This window comes from Magallana gigas, chromosome 10 (assembly GCF_963853765.1).
Source record: "Magallana gigas chromosome 10, xbMagGiga1.1, whole genome shotgun sequence".
NCBI lineage: Eukaryota > Metazoa > Mollusca > Bivalvia > Ostreida > Ostreidae > Magallana > Magallana gigas.
Genome location: NC_088862.1, coordinates 8,536,113 through 8,557,148, shown reverse-complemented (window position 1 = coordinate 8,557,148; position 21,036 = coordinate 8,536,113).

Genomic DNA, 21,036 nt, shown 5'->3' with positions numbered 1-21,036 from the left:
AATGTTCTTTTTTTTAGCCCATTTTGATAACTATATTTAGGTTTTATTCGAAGCCCACATAAGTAAAATTGCTTGCATGATATGGCAAACAATTTGAGCTTCAAGCAAAGGTGAGTTGTTCTAATCACCTTTTGTCCAACGTCCGTCTGTTTGTCTGTCTCTCTTTAAAGCCTTTATTTTCGATTTCTTTTTCAGAACCGCTTGGCCAATTTCTTAATAATTCTAAGGTGAAAGGGATTCAAATGTGTCAAAATAAAGGGACAAACCCTTTTTCAAGGAGAGGTCATTTGATATTTAAGTGAAAAGTTGTTGGCATTTTTAAAAAAAATTAACTTGTGTGGAAGCTTCATCGGGCAGTAATAGTGTACATTTAAGTTTGTTTAAACCAAAATACCCGAGGTAATATGGAGTAATAATGCGATTTCTAATTTTTTTCATAGAAATAAATGGAGAAAGGTTTACTTTTTTAAAATCTTCTTCAGAAAAACCATATGGCTAAATGTTCAAATTAGAACCCCGGAAAGCATAGGGCCACAATGGGGGAGGGGGGGGTTTAACATTGAAATAAATCGAAAAAATAGAAAAGTCAGTGGTAAACCAAACATACATCTTGTTTTTCCAAGGACTATTAAGTGACACATTTATTCACAAAAAGCGATGATCTTCGCAAACTCATGTTCTATACAAGACTACAGGTTACCTTACATATTGCCCAAATTAACTCATTTAAAATCTTCAAAATTCTCAACCTCACCTTTCAAATACTCTTTTAAAATCTTTGCTTCACCGTATTTACTGACAATGTTTTGTTGCTATTTAATGTTTTCTCCTTTGCAGAGATTTGAGCAAATCTCGATGGTGCAATTTCGTTCTGCTTTAGACATATAAATGTGACGTCAATATTTAAGAGCAACTACTCTAATTTTAAAGAATTTCAAAGGGCACTTACTCCAAATAGTTTAAGAACTAACGGCATGCAGTTGTTGTATTAAATATTATGAAACGTCGAAATAGTAGGCGATGCGTCGACCAATCGGAAAACAATATCTGAATGTTGTTCAACATATTGAAATATGTATAAGTGTATTGAAAAAACTGCAAAACTTTTTTTGGTAATTTTACATTGGCCTAAAAACTTCTTAATATTCACAGTAAGGTCTTTTTGTTTAATGAATATTTGAATTTCCAATGTTATTATAAAAAAAAATAATCAATAAATACAAATATACATGAAAACTTTTATCTAAAGTAAGCACAATTGCCTATTTGCCTCGTTTTTTTCCCTAAGAAAGTCCAAATGATAAAACTTTCAAAAAGAAACAAATAGTATACTTTAGATTTTTGTTTGTAGAGATTGTATATATTTTAAGATTTGTCAGATCCGTCGTTAATTATTAGGTGATAACGTGAATAGGTGAAAATTCAGCATCACTATTTTGCTTACTTGTTGATTTACTTACTAAGGTGGAGGAAGAGAGGGGGTCATTTGCGGACATCTTGAAAGGTCGGCGCCCGTCACCCATGGCGAATTGTCAACGGTAGATACAAATCATTTGTGATAAAGATTCATTAGCGAAGGAAAGCTCGGGGGACGTGGGTGGTAAGGTTTTACCTTTCGACTGTCTACAACCTTATCAGACTTTGCAAAATTACACTCTTTCTCAATATTTCTATTGCCGTGTTATAAAACCAAATTAATTTAGTCTGCTTGAACAATTTGCATAATTATTTTCCGATAAAACAGCGATGCATTTTATAGAAAAAGAATAATGTTATCAAAAACATTTTTTTCTGTCTGAAACACGAAGCAGGCGTAGGAGCATTTGAAATTTGATCATTTGTTAATGCGAAATGACAGGGCAACTTACTTATCATATGATCAAAAGTTGACATTGTTTTATTATCACGTGAAATAGACGTGCTTTTTCACACAGAATATCGGTGTCGTATTAAAAACTCAACTAGGTTTATTCTATAAGATGAGTGGGTGAAAGTTCTTAAAAGATTATATCATCCGATATTGCGAGAGTTAGTTGGTCAAAAAATTAACATTAGGTCTACCTAAAAATTTGTAATTTGGTTATTAACTATTTACTTGGACACAACAATCCATGCAAATACTGTATACAGGGTTATTTTCGCTTCGATTTTGTAATTATTGCCGTTCTACTTTTGCAAACAGTTTTGCACCGTCTTAAATTCGCCGAGACACGTTTTTCTATAAAAGAGATAGTTTGAGGCATTGGAATTCGACAAGTTTTATAAAAGACCGTGACAACGTGGGCGAGAGGGGCAAAACTGAAATAGAAGCGAATACCCCCCACACACACATTGTATACAGTATTTTAGATTTGAAATTTTGAAAGTTTTCTTTATACAAAAATGTACCTATCTTTTTATGGAGCTCTTCATCTAAAGGAGATTAATACAGTCTAAAGACAGCTACCATGACTATCCAGCCCTCTTAAAGGGACTTGGACACCTTTTGAGATTAATATATCATTTTTTTAATGCATTAAATGGTTTACTTCTGCATTTTGAACGATTTACCAATATTTTAATGTTAGAAGTCAAGTTATAAGAGAGACACAGAGGTAAGAATTCATTGTTATGTAAACAAAGCTTGAGTCTTATATTCAAATTTGGTTGCAAATGATGTAAAGTAAGGTTTCATCATTACATTGGCAAAATAATTCGTGACGAGCAAGATAAAATGATTCAATATGTTCATATATATAATATAATTAACGGAAGAGTGCAACATTTGATTGAATCTTATGCCAATAAAACACAATTGTAAACAAAACCAAAACTCGAGCAAAACATTAACAAAACAAAGAATTTTAAACTATGTAGCTTGCTTGTATCTCAATATTTGACATTCAAATTTTGACGAATCATTAAAAATACCAATATTAACAATTCTAAACATTAAAAAATAGAAAACTAAAATTTTAAATTTTGATCTCAAATCTTGTCTTGGTCCCTTAAATAATTTTGTACACAGAATAGCCATATTTTACTGGAAAGTTTTAAATATTGTTAATTAAAATACTTAGTTTTTAATAATGTACACATAAATTTATTTTTAGTCAGATTCTAAACTTTGGCTTCGGTCCCTATTTAATGTTGATTTCAACATTGGTATGTTTTGTGATGAAAGGTAGTAGGATTTTAATGCATTGCCATGAGAACAAATGCTTGACTGGGGTAACTCAAGGATCCAGATAATATTAATGGCAGATGATCGGTCAGTCTGAGAACAATAAAACAATGCACATGTTGATTCATTCAAGGTCATCTGATTCACCTAATTGGCGGGAATATGTAACGTAAACAACGCCCACGGTCTTAAGTAGCTACAATTGTTGATTTTTCATTACCTTTAATTAGCTGTATCGACTGTTGTTGGTTAAAGATGAACTCTATTATATTTGCTTACTAGCTTACGTAGCGGACATATACTACAACTCCATTAGACGAGAGAGAGAGAGAGAGAGAGAGAGAGAGAGAGAGGGTAAATGGGTAAATCAGTGCAGACAATCGATATAGTAAGAATTGAGTATTCCTGTCTCGTGGCGTAAAAAACCGCGGGATGATGAACGCGCGTGAAATATACTCAGTGATGATAAAGAGACCTGAGCGGGGGGTAAATTGCCGCAGAGAAGCAGACGAAACAAAGAGAGGGAGATAGACTGGGGTGTCTCCCAGGAAAGTTTATCAGCTCCTGTCGACAGTCGGTAAACGAAACCTGTTAACTCGTGCATCGCCGGAGGTGAGGGCAATTTATGAAAAGCAAAATTGCTTACTGATTGGTTGTGACTTCGGTGCGATTTTTTGGATCGTAAGATATTGATAAGACCACCGCTGAATTGTTATTATCTCTCCACAAACACGAGTTTGCGCGCTTTGAAGTTAAGCAAAAGCGATTAAACGAAGATAAAGTCGTCTGCACCGGTCGCGTGATTTATATCGTGCTATGTTCGATTTGCTTTCTTTCTCGTTGGTATATGTTTGTCAATAGTAAAGAGATGGTAAGGTAAATTAAATAACATTTTCTGTGAAAATTTTGATGGTTCGCTATTGATAAACATTTGCAATCTGATAGACTGTTTTTGAATATTAAAAGGATGCACTATAGAGACATCTCGATCGAAAATATTTTTAAATGAAAGGTTTTTTTTCTTATTTTAGAATTTTTCCTTAAACAAGGAAAAGGCAGTTTATTTCGTTTTTAAATTAGTTTTTGAAAAATAAAAATTTTTGTGGATACACTCGGCAAGTAGTATTGCTTTTATGCAATATATTTTGGTTTTTAGTTTCACAAAAAGTACTAATAACTAGATACGATCTCGTTACGAGTAACGAGTAGGTCTTCCGTTTAATTTTTTTAACGATTCGATTAAAATATCAATGAAATTTCAGAATTCTCCCTCAACCACCTCCTTTTAGATAATGTATACGATTGTCAATATCCTTTAAAATGCATAACAAAGAGTTTTGCTTTTTAACTTACAGCACATTAAATATTTAATATTTTAGTCCCCTAAAATCTCTAATTACGTCATCAATGGGTTTGGAAATGAGTTTTACAAACAGATATTGCTGCTATCAACAACTTTGCTTCTTTAATGCATTACAAAATCTTGATCATTTTTAAGGTATGAGTAATAGAGTTTAGGAGTCTATTGGCCCCTAATTTAAGGGGCCAGCCCCTTTTTCTTGATTTTATACGAAAGGTCTCATGAATACTAACATTTTTTGTTCTTACATCCATCTAAAATTGTTGATCACTTTTGAGATACAAATGATTGAATATTTTAGGGGCCAGCCCTCTAGATCCTTAATGGGGACAGAAATTCGTCTTTTGATAAGTGGAATCAATTTAAATCATTTTTTCAAACATTTTCTCTTCTATGATGTCTAACAAAATATGTATACTTCTCTAGTTATTTTTCGTCAAAGTTTAAGTACTTTGGCCCCTAAAAATCCCTAATTACGTAATAAGTGGGCGTGGCAATGATTTTTTCAAATATATATTGGTACGATCAACAACTTTGCTTCTATAATGCATTACAAAATCTTAATCGTTTTTAAGTTACTTGTAATAGAGTTTACAAAGGCCTTGGCCCCTAAAAAAAGGGGCCAGCCCCTTTTTCTTGATTTGTGTGAAAAGGTCTTAAGAATACAAATATTTTTTGTTCTTACACCCATGTGAAATTGTTGATCATTTTTGAGATACAAATGATTGAATATTTTAGGGGCCAGCCCTCTAGATCCTTAATGGGGACAGAAAATCGTGTTTTGATAAGTGGAATTAATTTAAATCATTTATTCAAACATTTTCTCTTCTGTGATGTCTAACAAAATATGTATACTTCTCTAGTTATTTTTCGTCAAAGTTTAAGTACTTTGGCCCCTAAAAATCCCTAATTACGTAATAAAAGGGCGTGGCAATGATTTTTTCAAATAGATATTGGTACGATCAACAACTTTGCTTCTATAATGCATTACAAAATCTTTATTGTTTTTAAGTTATTTGTAATAGAGTTTATGACTGTCTTGGCCCCTAATTTAAGGGGCCAGCCCCTATTTCTTGATTTTGTTGAAAAGAACTTTTGATTTTCTACCACTTTTGTTATATATGTTTTAACAAAATATCAACTCATAAAAAGATACAGATCAAAACGTATGAAAAATTTGATTCGAAATTCGTACCCAATTTTCGAGCCTATGCGAGCTCATAGAAATGGCGCCACTGGCGCAAAAAAACTACATTGTGCACAACTTCATCCTATAGTCTACCTATCCTGAAAATTTCATATTCCTATGTCTGATAGTCTCTGAGTTTATGTCTGCACAAAATTAGTCGTAAAAACTTACAAAATCGGCCGTAAATCGGAACCGGAAGTGCTGATTTCAAAATTTAAAAAAACTTCTAGAATTATGACCACTGGCAATCATCTGAGAAAAAATGGTCGAAATCGGCCGAATAGTTTTCGAGAAATCGCGTGCACAAAATTCGTGGAAAAAAATAATAATAATAACTAGATACGATCTCGTTACGAGTAACGAGTAGGTCTTCCTTGCGATTTCTGTTTTTAATCATAGCATGAATAATCGATATAATTTTAGAATTACCCCCCCCCCCCCACACACACACACACACTTTCAGATAATGTATACAAATCCCTAATTACGTAATAAATGGATGTTGCAATGAGTTTTCCAGATAGATATTGCTACAATTAACAACTTTGCTTTTATAATGCATTACGAAATCTTTATCGTTTTTATCTAATTTGTAATAGACTTTACGAGTTTCTTGCCCCCCCCCCCCCCCAAAAAGGGGGCCAGCCCCTTTTTCTTGATTTCTTTGAAAAGGTCTTAAGAATACTAACAATTTTTGTTCTTACACCCATCTAAAATTGTTGATCATTTTTGAGATACAAATGTATGAATATTTTAGGGACCAGCCCTCTAGATCCTTAATGGGGACAGGAATTCGTGTTTTGATAAGTGGAATCGATTTAAATCATAAATTCAAACATTTTCTCTTCTATCATGTCTAACAAAAAATGTCTACTTCTTTAGTTATATTGCGTTAAAGTTTAAGTACTTTGGCCCCTAAAAATCCCTAATTACGTAATAAATGGGCGTGGCATTAATTTTTTCTAATAGATATTGGTACGATCAACAACTTTGCTTCTATATTGCATTACAAAATCTTTATCGTTTTTAAGTTATTTGTAATAGAGTTTAAGAGTGCCTTGGCCCCTTAATAAAGGGGCCAGCCCCTTTTTATTGATTTTGTTGGAAAGAGCTTTTGATTTTCTACCACTTTTGTTATATATGTCTAAACAAAATATCAACTGATAAAAAGATATAAATCAAAATGTGTGAAAATTTTGAATGAAAATTCGTGCCCAATTTTCGTGCCCAGGCGAGCTCCAAGAAATGGCGCAACAGGCAATAAACAACTACATGCTGCACAACTTCAAACTATAGTCTACCTATCTTGAAAATTTCAATTTCATATCTCTTATGGTTTCCGAGTTTATAGCTGCACAAAATGGGTCGTCAAAAATTACAAAATGGCCGACAATTCGGTACCGGAAGTGACTACGAAAAAATTAAGAAAAATGTATGAAGTTTAGATCACGCCCAACCATCTGTGAAAAAATGGTTGAGATCGGTCAAATAGATTTCGAGAAATCTCGTGCACAAAATTTGGAAAAAAAAAATAATAACTAGATACGATCTCGTTACGAGTAACGAGTAGGTCTTCCGTTCAATTTTTAAACGATACGATTAAAATATCAATGGAATTTCTGAATTCCACCTCAAACACTCCCATTCAGATAATGTATACGATTTTCAATATCCCTTCAATTGCATAACAAAGTGTTTTGCTTTTTCACATTTTGTGTATTAAAGATTTAAGAGTTTAGTCCCCTAAAATCCATAATTACGTCATCAATGGGTGTGGCAATGAGTTTTACAAATTGATATTATTATGATCAAAAACTTTGTTTTTGTAATGCATTACAAAATCTTGATTATTTTTAAGGTATGTGAAAAAGACTTTACGAGTGGCTTGGCCCCTAATTTAAGGGTCCAGCCCATTTTTCTTGAATTCAGTCGAAAGGTCTCACAAATTCTAACATTTTTGTTATTACACGTATCTAAAATTGTTGATCATTTTTGAGATACAAATGATTGAGTATTTTAGGGGCCAGCCCTCTAGATCCTTAATGGGGACAGATATTGGTGTTTTGATTGATGGAATCGATTAGAATCATCAACGCAAACATTTTCTCTTTTACAAAGCTTAACAAAGTATGTTTCCTTCTTTAGATATATTGTGTCAAAGTTTCAGTACTTTGGCCCCGAAAAATCCCTAATTACGTAATAAATGGGCGTGGCAATGATTTTTCCTGATAGATATTGTTACGATCAACAGCTTTGCTCTTATAATGCATTACGAAATCGTTATCATTTTTAAGTTATCTGAAATAGAGTTTACGAGTGTCTTGGCCCCTAATTTAAGGGGCCAGCCCCCTTTTCTTGAATTCAATCGAAAGGTCTTACAAATTCTAACATTTTTTGTTCTAAAGTCTATTTAAAATTGTTTATCATTTTTGAGATACAAATGTTTGAATATTTAAGGAGCCAGCCCTCTAGATCCCTAAAGGGGACAGAAATTGGTATTTTCATTGATGGAATCTATGAGAATCATCAATGCAAGCATTTTCTTTTCTACAATGCTGAACAAGATATATCTCCTTCTCTAGATATATTGCGTCAAAGTTTCAGTACTTTGGCCCCTAAAAATCCCTAATTACGTAACAAATGGGCGTGGCAATAATTTTTCCTGACAGATATTGTGACGATCAACAACTTTGCTTCTATAAAGCATTACAAAATCTTAATCGTTTTTAAGTTATTTGTAACAGAGTTTACAGGTGTCTTGGCCCGTCAAAAAAGGGGCCAGCCCCTTTTTCTTGATTTTGTTGGAAAGAACTTTTGATTATCTACTACTTTTGTTATACATCTCTTATCAAAATATTAACTGATAAAAAGATACAGATCAAAATGTATGAAAAATTTGATGAAAAATTCGTACTTAATTTTCGAGCCTAGGCGAGCTCAAAGGAATGGCGCCACTGGCGCCTAAAAACTACTTTGTGCACAACTACAATCTATGGTCTACCTATCCTGAAAATTTTATAATTATATCTCTGATAGTCTCTGAGTTTATGTCTGCACAAAATGGGTCGTAAAAACTTACAAAATCGGCCGTAAATCGGAACCGGAAGTGCCGATTTCAAAATTTCAAAAAACTTCTAGAATTATGACCTCTGGCAATCATCTGTGAAAAAATGGTCGAAATCGGCCGAATAGTTTTCGAGATATCGCGTGCACAAAATTTGTGGAAAATAATAATAATAACTAGATACGATCTCGTTACGAGTAACGAGTAGGTCTTCCGTTCAATTTTTAAACGATACGATTAAAATATCAATGAAATTTCAGAATTCTCCCTCAAACATCCCCATTCCGATAATGTATACGATTGTCAATATCATTTAAAATACACAACAAAGTGTTTTGCAATTTCAAATATTGCATATTCAAGATTTAAGAGTTTAGTCCCCTAAAATCCCTAATTATGTCATCAATTGGTTTGGAAATGAGTTTTACAATCTGATATTTTTACGGTCAACAACTTTGTTTCTGTAATGCATTACAAAATCTTGATCGTTTTTAAGGTATGTGAAAAAGACTTTACGAGTGTCTTGGCCCCTAATGTACGGGGCCAGCCCCTTTTTCTTGAGGTCTTTCGAAAGGCCTCACAAATACTAACATTTTTTGTTCTTAAACCTATTTAAAATTGTTTATTATTTTTGAGATACAAGTGATTGAATATTTTAGGGGCCAGCCCTCTAGATCCTTAATGGGGACAGAAATTTGAGTTTTGATTGATGGAATTGATTAGAATCATTAATGCAAGCATTTTCTCTTCTACAATGCTTAACAAAATATGTATCCATCTTTAGATATATTGCGTCAAAGTTTTAGAACTTTCGCCCCTAAAAATCCCTAACTACGTAATAAATGGGCGTGGCAATGATTCTTCCTGGTAGATATTGTTACGGTCAACAACTTTGCTTCTATATTGCATTACAAAATCTTTATCGTTTTTAAGTTATCTGTAATAGCATTTACGAGTGCCTTGGCCCCTAATTTAAGGGGCCAGCCCCTTTTTCTTGAATTCAATTGAAAGGTCTCACAAATACTAGCATGTTTTGTTCTTACACCTATTTAAAATTGTTTATTATTTTTGAGATACAAATGATTGACTATTTTAGGGGCCAGCCCTTTAGATCCTTAATGGGGACAGAGATTGGTGTTTTGATTGATGGAAATGATTAGAACCATCAATGCAAGCATTTTCTCTTCTACAATGCTTAACAAAATATGTCTCCTTCTCTAGATATATTGCGTCAAAGATTTAAGAGCTTTGGCCCCTAAAAATCCCTAATTACGTAACAAATGGGCGTGGCAATAATTTTTCCTGATAGATATTGTTACGATCAAGAAGTTTGCTTCTATAATGCATTACAAAATCTTTATCGTTTTTATGTTATTATAATATAGTTTACGAGTGTCTTGGCCCCTAAATAAAGGGGCCAGCCCCTATTTTTTGATTTTGTTTGAAAGAACTTTCGATTATCTACCAATTTTGTTATATATGTTTTAACAAAATATTAACTCATAAAAAGATACAGATCAAAACATGTGAAAATTTTGAATCGAAATTCGAACCCAATTTTCGAGCCTAGGCGAGCTCAAAGAAATTGCGCCACTGGCGCCAAAAAACTACATTCTGCACACCTTCAAACTATGGTCTACCTATCCTGAAAATTTCATATTTATATCTCTGATAGCCTCTGAGTTTTTGTCTGCACAAAGTTGGTCGTAAAAACTTACAAAATCAGCCGTAAATCGGAACCGGAAGTGACGATTTCAAAATTTCAAAAAACTTCTAGAATTATGACGACTGGCAATCATCTGTGAAAAAATGGTGGAAATCGGCCGAATAGTTTTCGAGATATCGCGTGCACAAAATTTGTGGAAAAAAATAATAATAACTAGATACGATCTCGTTACGAGTAACGAGTAGGTCTTCCGTTCAATTTTTAAACGATACGATTAAAATATCAATGAAAATTTAGAATTCCCCTCTTAACCACTCCCTCTCAGATAATGCATACCATTGTCAATATCCATTGAAATGCTTAACAAAGAGTTTTGCTTTTTCACATACAGCACATTTAAGGTTTAAGATTTTAGCCCCCTAAAATCTATAATTACGTCATCAATTGATTTGGAAATGAGTTTCACAAACTGATATTGTTACGACCAACAACTTTGTTTCTATAATGCATTACAAAATCTTGATCGTTTTTAAGATATGTGTAATAGACTTAACGAGTGTCTTGGCCCCTAATTTAAGGGGCCAGCCCTTTTTTCTTGAATTCATTTAAAAGGTCCCATGACTACTAACATTTTTTGTTCTTACACTTATCTAGAATTGTTGTTCGTTTTTTAGATACAAATGATTGAATATTTTAGGGGCCAGCCCTCTAGATCCTTAATGGGGACAAACATTGGTGTTTTGATTAATGGAATCGATTAAATTCATCAATGCAAACATTTCCTCTTCTACGGTGCTTAACAAAATATGTCTCCTTTTCTAGATATATTGCGTCAAAGTTTAAGTACTTTGGCCCCTAAAAATCCCTTTTTACGTAATTAATGGGCGTGGCAATGATTTTTCCTGATATATCTTGTTACGATCAACAACTTTGCTTCTATAATGCATTACAAAATCTTTATCATTTTTAAGTTATCTGTAATAGAGTTTACGAGTCTCTTGGCCCCTAATTGAAGGGGCCAGCCCCTTTTTCTTGAATTCAATCAAAAGGTCTCACGAATTCTAACATGTTTTGTTCTTACACCTATTTAAAATTGTTTATAATTGTTGAGATACAAATGTTTTAATATTTTAGGGGCCAGCCCTCTAGACCCTTAATGGGGACAAACATTGGTATTTTGATTGATGGAATCGATGAGAATCATCAATGCAAGCATTTTCTCTTCTACGATGCTTAACAAAATATGTCTCCTTCTCTAGATATATTGCGTCAAAGTTAGAGTACTCTGGCCCCTAAAAATCCCTAATTACGTAATAAATGGGCGTGGCAATGATTTTTACTGATAGATATCGTTACGATCAACAACTTTGCTTCTATAATGCATTATAAAATCTTTATCATTTTTAAGTTATTTGTAATAGAGTTTACGAGTCTCTTGGCCCCTAATTTAAGGGGCCAGCCCCTTTTTCTGGAACTTGTTGGAAAAAACTTTTGATTATCTTCTACTTGTGTTATATATGTCTTATCAAAATATTAACTGATAAAAAGATACAGATAAAAATGTATGAAAATTTTGATGCAAAATTCGTACTTAATTTTCGAGCCTAGGCGAGCTCAAAGAAATGGCGCCACTGGCGTAAAAAAACTGCTTTGTACACAACTTCAAACTATGATCTACCTATCCTGAAAAGTTCATAATTATATCTCTAATAGTCCCTGAGTTTATGTCTGCACAAAATGGGTCGAAAAAAATTACAAAATCGGCCGTAAATCGGAACCGGAAGTGACGATTTCAAAATTTCAAAAAACTTCTAGAATTATGACCACTGGCAATCATCTGTGAAAAAATGGTCGAAATCGGTCGAATAGTTTTCGAGATATCGCGTGCACAAAATTTGTGGAAAAAAATAATAATAATAATAATAATAATAATAATAAGAAACAGTACGAAAACAATAAGGTCTTCCGTTGGAAACGGAAGACCTTAATAACTAGATATGTTGCGTCAACGTTTATGTACTTTGGCCCCTAAAAATCCCTTATTGCGTAATAAAGGGGCGTGGCAATGATTTTTTCTGATAGATATTGGTATTATCAACAACTTTGCTTCTATAATTGATACCAATATCTTTATCGTTTTTAAGTTATTTGTAATAGAATTTACGAGTCTCTTGGCCCCTGATGAAAGGGGTCAGCCCCTTTTTCTTGATTTCTTTGAAAAGGTCTTAAGAATACAAACATTTTTGCTCTTGCACCTATCTTAAATTGTTGTTCATGTTTGAGATACAAATGTTTGAATATTTTAGGGGCCAGCCCTGTAGTTCCCTAATGCGGACAGACATTAGTGTTTTGATAAATGGAATCGATTTAAATCATTGATGCAAACATTTTCTTCTCTATGATGTCTAACAAAATATGTCTACTTCTCTTGATATATTGCGTCAAAGTTTAAGTACTTTGGCCCCTAAAAATCCCTAATTACGTAATAAATGGGCGTTGCAATGATTTTTTCTAATAGATATTGGTACGACCAACAACTTTGCTTCTATAATGCATTACAAAATCTTTATCATTTTTAAGCTATTTGTTATAGAGTTTACGAGTGTCTTGGCCCCTAATTTAAGGGGCCAGCCCCTTTTTCTTAATTGAATCGAAAGGTCTCATAAATTCTAACATTTTTTGTTCTGATATCTATTTAAAATTGTTCTTCATTTTTGAAATACAAATGTTTGAATATTTTAGGGGCCAGACCTCTAAATCCTTAATGGGGACGGAAATTCGTGTTTTGATAAGTGGAATCGATTTATATCATAAATTCAAACATTTTCTCTTCTATGATGTCTAACAAAATATTTCTGCTTCTCTATTTATATTGCGTCAAAGTTTAAGTACTCTGGCCCCTAAAAATCCCTAATTACGTAATAAATGGGCGTGGCAATGATTTTTTCTAATAGATATTGGTACGATCAACAACTTTGCTTCTATAATGCATTACAAAATCATTATCGTTTTTAAGTTATTTGTATTAGAGTTTAAGAGTGCCTTGGCCCCTAAATAAAGGGGCCAGCCCCTTTTTCTTGATTTCGTTGGAAAGAACTTTTGATTATCTACCACATTTGTTATACATGTCTTAACAAAATATCAACTAATAAAAAGATATAAATCAAAACGTGTGAAAATTTTGAATGAAAATTCGTACCCAATTTTCGTGCCCAGGCGAGCTCCAAGAAATGGCGCAACAGGCATTAAACAACTACATGTTGCACAACTTCAAACTATCGTCTACCTATCCTGAAAATTTCATATTCATATCTCTTATGGTTTCCGAGTTTATAGCTGCACAAAATGGGTCGTCGAAAATTACAAAATGGCCGATAATTCGGTACCGGAAGTGACTACGAAAAAATTAAGAAAAATATATTAAGTTTAGATCACGCCAAAACATCTGTGAAAAAATGGTTGAGATCGGTCGAATAGATTTCGAGAAATCTCGTGCACAAAATTTGGAAAAAAAAAATAATAATAATAAGAAACAGTACGAAAACAATAAGGTCTTCCGCTGGAAACGGAAGACCTTAACTAGATCTCGTTACGAGTAACGAGTAGGTCTTCCGTCCGATTTTGTTTTCATATGATACGATGAAATATCGATATTCTCTGCCAAATCTGCGATCTTGGTGAATCTAGGTTTTTTGTCTCGAGACCGAAAACGGACGAACAAAAGAGGTTTATGAAAATAAAAGCTAGGTGTTTTTTTTTATACATTTGTTTAGTGTACACCACTGTTAATCATGGAAGGTGAAACACCAAAGATAATCAGTTAAACTTGTGAAAAAAATGAATTGTTTGAAGTCTTCTGGTGAGTACCGGAAGTGACGGTTGACAAAAGAAACCCCGTTAAATATATCTTCAATCGATTGTCTATCATTTATAAAAGTTTGTGTCTCAATCACTTACTGTGACTAAAATTTCGCTGGTATCAATTTTGTAAAAAGGCTAGGTACCAAAGATATTTGAAATCTTGATTGTTTTCAAGTTATCTGTAATATAGTTTACGAGTGTCTTGGCCCCTCATTTAGGAGCCAGCCCCTTTTTCTTGAGTTCAATCGAAAGGTCTCACGAATACTAACATTTTTGTTCTTACACCCATCTAAAATTGTTGTTCATATTTGAGATACAAATGATTGAATATTTTAGGGGCCATTCTCTAGATCCTTAATGGGGACAGACTTTAGAGTTTTGATTAGTGGAATCGATTAGAATCATCAATGCAAACATTTTCTTTTCTTCATTGCCTAACAAAATATGTCTCCTTCTCAAGATATATTGCATCAAAGTTTAAGTACTTTGGTCCCTTAAAATCCCTAATTACGTCATAAATGGGTGTGAAAATGATTTTACCTGATAAATATTGCTACAATCAACAACTTTGCTTCTATCTTGCATTACAAAATTTTGATCGTTTTTAAGTTATTTGTAATAGAGTTTACGAGTGTCTTGGCCCCTAATTTAAGGGGCCAGCCCCTTTTTCTTGATTTTGTTGGAAAGAACGTTTAATTATCTACTACTTTTGTTATATATGTCTTAACAAACTACCAACTGATAAAAAGATACAGATGAAAACGTATGAAAATTTTGAATGAAAATTCGTACTCAATTTTCGAGCCCAGGCGAGCTCCAAGAAATGGCGCCACTGGCGTAAAACAACATAATAGTGCACAACTTCAAACTATAGACTACCTATCCTGAAAATTTCAAAGTCATATCTCTGATAGTTTCTGAGATCAGCTCTGCACAAAATAGGTCGTGAAAATGTGCAAAATGGCCGATAAAGCGGTACCGGAAGTGACGACAGACAAAATCTCAAAAATGTATGAAGTTTACATCAAGTCCCATCTTCTGTGAAAAAATGATTGAAATCGGTCGAATAGTTTTCGAGAAATCGCGTGCACAAAATTTGTGGAAAAAAATAATAAGAAGAAGAAATCGTACGAAAACTATAAGGTCTTCCGTTGGAAACGGAAGACCTTAATAAGAAACAGTACGAAAACAATAAGGTCTTCCGTTGGAAACGGAAGACCTTAATAAGAAACAGTACGAAAACTATAAGGTCTTCCGTTGGAAACGGAAGACCTTAATGAAATAAGGTATAAGAGACGGATATATCTAAAACAATTACTCTTTTTTCATTCGTTTATTCTATGAATAGGAAATCATTCTTTGGGTATTATGAGGTGATCATTACGATCGGGGTGTATTCAACAATAAAGCTCTAAAGGCTTTATGATAGATTTGATTACGCTACGACAATATTTAATATTTACATTCTACTGTGTTTTTCCATTAAATTCCGTGATGTTTAAATGCCTCTAAATGCAACAAGTAGTCAAAGGTCAAATTGACGAGTTTTATTATGACGTCACAAACGTTGAACGCTGTAAACTGCAACGTCACAAGCGAAAATCAAAGTTCACGCTTATGGCTGTTACTGTGGCTCTTCCATTAATATTAACTTACCCTTAGGATAAGATAGGAATTTTAAGGTATGAATCACATTTGCAGACAAGGCAAGAAGTTAAAAAAAATGTAAATATAAGCATTAAATCATGATTTTTTGAAGTATACACTCTCATAACTGCAGCGGTGTGTGCATACAAATTTTCATAACGCGCTAACGCGCGTTACTCAATTTGTATGCACACACCGCTGCAGTTATGAGAGTGTATACTTCAAAAAATCATGATTCAATGCTATAATAACAACCTTATGATATGTAAAGGCTGATTCCTCATCGTTTGTATAATTTACAGAAATTGTACGATAAAATTTTTGACATTTTACGGGGTTTCTTTTTCACTTCGTATAATTTTGCAAATCCAACTTGAGCCCCAACAGCACGTCATTTGCGTCATTATTGAAATTATTGAACTATATGTTACAAACTTAAATCGTAGTATTATTACAGATAAAGACACTGAAAAAAATGAAATTTTTTAATATAAACAGCATTTTACGACGGTAAACATATAAATGCTCACTTAAAGGTAAGCCTTAAAGAGCGTGAGGAGGAGTAAAAGAGATGAGCTCGTGTTTTTACAGATGAAGTATGGACATTCTAGACCGGGGAGAGCATGTCATTTGTTTTACAAATACAGGAACATAACTTAGAGTTGAATGAGGGACAAAATTATTGATTCATTCAATCCTTCCATAAAAAAAAAACATAATGAATAAGGGATAAATGATAGGTTTCGTTTCATGAAAACCAGGTAGCTCCCGGTCAGTAAAAATTCAGACGAACAACCTGGGAGCTGTTGTTCCGTACGTGTTAAAAAGTTGGGATTTACGGCGCACAAAAACGGACTGCTTAATCTTATTTTTCGCTCTAAAAATATTTTAACATAATTTATCACATATGATACAACCAACAAGCAACAGAAAAAACAGCTTTGGAATGAAAACAAAACTGATGACTTTTTTACAACATTTCATTGTGTAAGATAATAGACTTTGTTATTGTAAGCGTTTGACGCTTCGCGAACCAAAACCGCTTCAGGGGCTAGGATTTAAAAAAAATGTTTGATATAAAAAATATATATATATATATATACATATGGGTGGGTGTGTGTGTGTACTGTTTCAATCATAATTATATTAAAAAACAAAGAACCCAAAGATTTATTTCGCATAAAATTCTTTCTGTGAATTACTTGTTTTACTTCTTTTTTTTTTTCTTTTTTTTAATATAACTTTCTAATACTGCTTTCTTTTTCAATCCTCTTTAATATAACTTAATTCTCATCATTATTAAAATTGAAGCAGTTAGTATTTCAATCAAAACTAAACTATCTTGTTTTGGTGCATTCAATAGGGCAAATTGGCGATAAACCGACTTCCTTATTTCTTATCAAACATTCTGTGTAAAAGAAAGAGCAAAAAAATAAACTTTACAAGATTATAGCACCGCTTTTACAACTTTTGAAGTATGTAATAGCTCTTTGACCCGAGTTGTATACACTCACTCGAGATAATCTGATCGACTTTCTTCTCAGCCAACAATACGATTCTTTCACACATCGCTTATTATATCATTGGGTAATTAACCCAGAATGTCTGGGCATTTAAGGAAAACCCCCCATTTTTACTATCATGAGTTTTGTGAGGTCGCTCAAGTTTTGTTTCTGTATATATAAACTTCCTTAGATCAAATGTTTTGATGTTTCGTGTATCGCCGCGAGAATACGTTATTTTCACAATCGATTTGAGTCACACTTGATTGTAACATTTGTACGTACCTGAGATTTAATAAATTGCGAAACTAATAAAAACAAGCCTAAATGATTGGTAATTTTACACATTTGCTGGGGGAGATAAGGTACATTGTAGTTGCGATATTATATAAATAGTGCGGTAATTTGTTGTGTTACCCGTGCTAAGTGTGTTGCTAACGCTGAGGGTAATAGAACGGATTATCAACTGCGTCTAAACCAATCAGATTTCAGTATTTAACATGAAAGTATAATAATGTACATTGTATACATGAAAGATTTTTTTTCAACTTACTTTTTCCTTCTAAAAATATTTATTTAAAAAAATACACCTTAGATTGCTACCTTGAAGGACATCGAAATTAAAAATACCGATCACTTACAGTTTTCTTATCCGTATGTTCAGAACATTTGGGGGGGGGGGGCGTTATGTTGAAAATCTGCTAGTGAATTGAAAATACTAAACTCCGTCCTTTTATTGAAAGAGATTTGATAAAGCTTTGATCATCGTATTTTTGTTAGATGCTTTATTGTAATTGCATTTAGGGGTTTTATTTTGTGATGACGAGTTAACAATTAATTTATATATTTTGAATTTTTTAACCAATACTTTTCATAGTTTCTTCAGCAAGCAACAGAAATGTTAACATGAAATAGAGCAATCAATAGTATAAACGTGAAAACTTTAACTTTACGTCACTTAATCTGTGTCTTCTGACATGCAAAGTTGTTTGAAAACATGCAATATAATCATGACAAAATGGGAATTATTTGCTGACATGGGAAAACTCTCGTAAAAAAAGAATACGAGTCTAACGTAGACATCAATTTGACGGGGTTTTGGTAACGATCTTAATATTTTGACGGTATGTTAAGCGCGGCACCAAAAGCCAACAAGCAAAAACGGATTTTTATCGTGCGAGCGCCTACCATAATATAGAAATTGTCATATTGACTTAGGATTCAAGTTCCATAAAATGTCAATCTAATTAGAATTACACTTGTAATTCCGCTCCTCTCCGATACGCCATACGCTTGTATAGCGTATCGGAGAGGTCTAATTTTAATTAGATTGTCGTTTTGGTGTCAATGGCAGCCGCCATCTTTTTGTTTACGTGGAATTAATGTAACGCTTTCTAAAATCCACATAGTTCCGAAAGAACAAGACTGAACCGAAAATTTACTAGGCGACGTGCTGATTGGTCAACGTCTGAGGTCACTCTGAGATGACCCCGTATGGGATGTTGTTAGATTTTGTATAGCGTATCGTAGAGGAGCGGATTTACAAGTCTAATTTTAAATAGATTGCTTAAAGTGTTTGATAAAACTTTATGTATTTTAAAATAATTCTTTTAACGAATCAAAATTTTGTACACAAGAAGCATCATGTTGGCCTAAAAAAATCTTAACTTCTTTTAGGATGTCAAAAAAGAATCATTAAATCTTTCTCCTGATATGACAATTTTATATTGCATATGAACTGTAGAAATGTAACTGTCATGTTGAAAAGTTTGTATTTACTGCCACCCGTTAACTTTAAAATTTACAGCATGACAACTCAGTTTCAAAAACTGAGTTTACAACAAAAATTCTGTTTATCAGAAAAAAACAAAACTTTACAAGACATAATTTATATAAAGGAGAAGAAAATATGTCATAAAAGTATACAACATCTCCAAAACTTGAAAGTGTGTGTCCCAACTATATGTTTCATAACCTAGCACTAATTCCTTAATTGATCCTGTTTCTTCTGGGTTTCTCAAAGTACAGTCGCCTCTTTACCTACCACAACATAAACAAAAACCCAACACTGAGAAGCACTTGGCTTCCCGGTGATACACAATTAAGGCTTCTAAAAGGCTAATTTCTTACATCACATCTGCAATCTTTTGTTCCCTTTGACTCTCAGACAATTTTAACAGGCGGTTTTATGCCCCGTTAAACCTACGCATCCCACAACGCCTGTCAATTGTAATTATCAAAATGATAATTAGGGGATATCTTAATCACTAACTGTCTGCACCGTTTGACATACATACTTTACGTTTGTAATATTACCTACAAGTATTAGCACAGTTTCAATGGCGTTTTATTTTTAAGGGGCTTAAAACTTGCAATAACCTCATGCAATAGATTTTTTACAAAGCAGTTGAGATTTCACTTTCAATATGCATTTAATTTTCTAAGCTGATGTATGTGATAACGCATATGGCAGTGAGAGAAACTAATAGCTTACAGCTTGATTGCATGACATCACTCAAACCCTAAGATCACTTTGCAACAATATATTGTTGCAATCTGTACGATCTTGCACATATTCTTAAAGGGCCATTGCCACCCTTTCCGAGATTTTAGTGTTTTGAAAATACGCACAAAATAAAATGTAGGAAAAATTGTTTTGGCAATAACTGTCATTTTGTAAATTTATGTTACCAGATAGCAGTAGATAAAACACTTACAACACGACAACTATTGTAAAGTTTAATAAGCGATTACTGATTGTTTAAATCTTAAAATCGCTTTAAACTGTGAGTTATATTGAACTTACATTAAAATGAAGGTCAAGCAGCGAAAATTGAATCAATCGAAATTAAAAAGGTAATCCAAAACTGACGTATATGTATGAACCGATATGATTGTAAAGCAATAATAGCTGTTATAACCATTACGCTTACATAACACTTTTTTGTGGGGAGTGAAATTTAAACTGGATTTCCACGTTGTTTTTTTTCATTAATGAAAATTTAACTTGTAGAAAAAAGGACGAAATCCGACCTAAATATCAATCACACTCCTTAAATGTTTGGTTTTCCCAGCGCGTAAAAGTAATGATATTCCACGGCTTTTTAATATCATGCTCAACAATGGAAACATTGTGCACAGCATGGCCGATTCCATAAGCTAGCGGGTATGCCAGGCGAGAAGAATTTTTGAATGAACCGACATCGTTTGTGTATCTTATAAGGTACACTAACTGTCTGCACATTTTTTACAACAATAGTCACATCATTTCAAATTATAATTATTTGTCGTTGTGTTCACTAAATAGTTACTGTAAATACAACATTAACTCGTGCAACAAATTCGCGGAAACATCACCACGAATATGCATTACTGCAAAAAAAGTGTCTTGTAGTATGATGTACATGTATTTCATTAGAGGTCTGTTTGCAAAAATAAGTCACAGCGAATCCGTTTGCTTAAAATAAAATGAATATTATTCTGATTAATTGAGAAACAATTATATTAATAACCATTCTACAGTTCTCTTCAACAAGTCTTATATTGTCCATTTATGATTTCTAATTTCCTGTATACAGGGAAAT